Here is a 3,666-nt window from a genome sequence, read left to right as displayed (position 1 = left end):
GAAAAGGAAATTGGATGGATACTTGAAGGAAAGAAACTTGCAGGAGGAAAGGGATCGAGCTGGTGAGTGGAACTGACTAGATTGCTCCGGGGAGAGCCAGCATGGACGTGATAGGCCAAATGACCACCTTCTGTGTTGTAAATGACTCTGTGTTGTTTCTCAAATTCAATCCACTGGTGCTTGGGAAATAATCTCAAAGTAAATTGTGCAACTGGAAAATCAGAACCAAGGCAAGGGACGCATAAGGAAGCGAAATTGCTAAAACCCGGGATTGAACCAGGGACCTTTAGATTTTCAGTCTAACGCTCTCCCAACTGAGCTATTTCAGCTCTACATTAACAGTGGCTTGGTTTCCTTGTTTTGGAAGAAAATACATACATTCAAGTTTTCCAAAAAATTAAAGAACACGACATGTGAGTAATGTTCCCCATTGCTTTCTCAGTACTGATGGATTGTGAAGCGGGAGACAGCCAGAAGTGCCACTGAGCCGCACAGACCCCGAGCTGAGAATTAAATGAGATCAAATTCAATCTTTCATAGTGAGATGCTGCTGAGAGTTAAGAGTCCTGAATCAAAGCGAGACTTGCTCATTTCAAACACTCCCTGTACTCTCTGCTCATGAAGCCTTAAAAAAGGGAAAAACAGAATGGCACTCAAACTCACAACCCTGCCATCAAAAGTCTCATATTCGACTGACAGAACTGTCACTTCTACTCGGTCTCTGATTGGATGGATGCAACTCCAACGCAGGGATGGCATTCAAATCCTCCCATGGGTCCACATGTCAGACTGAGTTCCATGTTGTAGACTCAAGCAAAGGAAATCTGCTCACTTCCAAAACTATCAGCGAATTGAAGCTGATTACAATCAACATCATCAGAGGTCAGAACTACCTGGTGAAAGAAGACACCCTGAAGAAGGATCCACAATTATTCAAAGGCATCGACAAAGTGAAAAACAAGAAAATCGATGAGTCAATGCAAGCCAAACAACAGAAACACTGAAGAATTCCATTCCATTCCAGTCCTGTTGTTTTTGGAGTCAGGTCACAATTACAGCAACAACTTTATATTCCCACTTGGCTATCTGTGCATTCATTTAATTGCAATTTTGTCGACAAGCTCTTTGAATCCAGTTGTCTGGTCCTCAAGTCAGCTCTGTTTGGAAGTCAATTCCACCTTCTGCAAGGCTGAAACCAATAGATAACCTTAATCTAAAAATGCCAGCAGGCCAGGGCTCATCTGGGATTAAAAGCCGGGATTTCTTACATGTTAATCAACCACATTCCCTAAGCGAGAATCATACCCCTAGACCAACGAGCCACTGACCAGTCAGGTTCCTTTAGCTGCTGTGGAATTTCACTGGAACCCCCCCAGCCAATCATCCATTTTTTTTTCAGATCAAAGCAACATCCTGCATATGCTGAAATAAAAACAGAAAGTGCTGGAAATGTTCAGCAGCTCTGGCAGCATCTGTGCTGAGAGAAACACAGTTAACGTTTCAGGGCACTCACCTTTTGTTTCAGCCATCCTTTCAGACTGCTTCTGTTCATCCAATCTCACTTTCTATTCTATCCACATTCTAACCATTCACTACGTTACTACATTTTTCATGAATTCCTCATTTCTTTTATTAATGACAATTTTGTATTTCTGGCCTTTGCTTCAGACACCACCACAAGTGGAATCATGTCTCCATCTACCCAATCAAACCACTTCGCTGTATCCTCACATTGCAATGTTTCTTTAACCCTGACAGACTGTGGAGTTTCTGCTGCTTAATTGCAGTTCTTGCTTCCCGCCAGTAGATGTCACCTCACTCCAATACAGTGAAGTTTACAAATCTGAGAGAGACACAACAGGAAATAATTGTTCACATTATAGTGAATGTGTGGGATTTAGAAATACTAGGAGTGGAGACGAGTTATTATTGCACTCTGCTATTACATCTTTTATAATGGACTCCAGCATTTTCCCCACGACTGATGTCAGGCTAACCGGTATATAATTCGCTGTTTTCTTTCTGCCTCTTTTTTTAAATAGTGGAGTTACATTAACTACCGTCCAATCCATTGGAACTGTTCCAGAGTCTACAGAATTTTGAAAAAAGACCAGAAATGCATCTGCTATTTCAAGGGCCACCTCCTTAAGTACTCTGGGATGCAGATTATCAGGCCTTGGGGATTTATCGGCCTTCAATCCCATCAATTTCCCAAACATTCCCTACTAATACAGATTTCATACAGTTCCTCCTTCTCATGAGACCCTATGTTCCCCAACATTTCTGGGAGGTAATTTGTATCGTCCTTTGTGAAGACAGAACCAAAGTATGTATTTAATTGGTCTGCCATTTCTTTGTTCCCCATTATAAATTCCCCCGTTTCTGACTGTAAGGGACCCACATTTGTCTTCACTAATCTTTTTCTCGACACATATCTAGAGAAGCTTTTACAGTCAGTTTTTATGTTCTCTGCTAGCTTACTCTCATACTCTATTTCCCCCTTCTTAATCAATCCTTTTGTCCTCCTCTGCTAAATTCCAAACTGCTCACAATCTTCAGGTTTGCTGCTTGTTCTGGCCATTTTATATTTCTCCTCCTTGGATCTAATACTTTCCTTAATGTCTTTTGTAAGCCACAGTTGAGCCACCCTTCCTGTTTTACTTTTGCACAGACAGGAATGAACAATTGTTGTAATTCATCCATGCGCTCTTTAAATGCTAGCCATTGCCTATCCACTGTCAACCCTTTAAGTAACGTTCCCCAATCTATCATCGCCAACTCCCGCCTCATACCTTCATAGTTTCCTTTGTTTAGATTCAGGACCCTAGTCTCGGAATCAACTCTCTCACTCTCCATCTTAATGAAGAATTTTATCATATTATGGACGCACTTCCCCAAGGGACCCCACACAACAAGATTGTTAACTAATCCTTTCTCATTACACAATACCCAGTCCAGGATGGCCTGTTCTCTAGAGGTGTTATACACCTCTATCAATTCTCCACTCAATCTCCTTTGATATAGGCAGAATAATCCTAGCTTTTCCAACCTAACCTTGTAACTAAAATCCCCCATCCCTGGATCCATTCTGGTAAATCACCTCTGCATCCTCTCAAGGACCCTCACATTCTTTCTAAAGTCTGCTGAGCAGAACTGGAAGCAACACTCCAATTGGGGCCTAACCAGAGTTTTATAATGGTTCAGCATAACTTCCCTGCTTTTGTACTCAATGCCTCTATTTATAAAGCCCAAGATCCCATATGCTTTGCTAACCACTCTCGCAATATGTCTTGCCACCTTCAAAGATCGGTGCACATGAACCCCAAGTCTCTCTATTCCAGCACACTCTTTATAACTGTGCCATTAAGTATATATTGCCTCTCCCTATTCCTTATGCCAAAATACATCACCTCACACTTGTCACTATTAAATTCCATCTGCCACCTGTCTGCCCATTCTGCTAGCCTATCACTGTCCTGTTGCAGGCAGTTCATATCATCCTCACTGTTTGCCACTCCTCCAAGTTTGGTGTCATCGGTATATTTTGAGATTCTACTCTGTATTCCAAGATCCAAGTCACTTAACCTTAACAAAAAAAGCAGTGGTTCTGGCACTGACCCTTGGGGAACACCACTGTCGACTATCCTCCGGTCTGACCAAGAACCA

At 42.0% G+C, this 3,666-nt stretch overlaps 1 non-coding gene across 1 annotated transcript; it reads right to left on the bottom strand.

Moving 5' to 3' along the window:
• Positions 1-256: 256 nt before the first annotated feature.
• trnaf-gaa (transfer RNA phenylalanine (anticodon GAA)) lies at positions 257-329 on the bottom strand. Its single transcript has one exon. It is a non-coding gene; the product is annotated as a tRNA-Phe (tRNA).
• Between the last annotated feature and the right edge of the window lie 3,337 nt (positions 330-3,666).

This window comes from Heterodontus francisci, unplaced genomic scaffold, assembly GCF_036365525.1.
Source record: "Heterodontus francisci isolate sHetFra1 unplaced genomic scaffold, sHetFra1.hap1 HAP1_SCAFFOLD_75, whole genome shotgun sequence".
In the NCBI taxonomy this organism is placed as follows: Eukaryota; Metazoa; Chordata; class Chondrichthyes; order Heterodontiformes; family Heterodontidae; genus Heterodontus; species Heterodontus francisci.
This window is presented reverse-complemented; position numbering and strand designations above follow the sequence as displayed.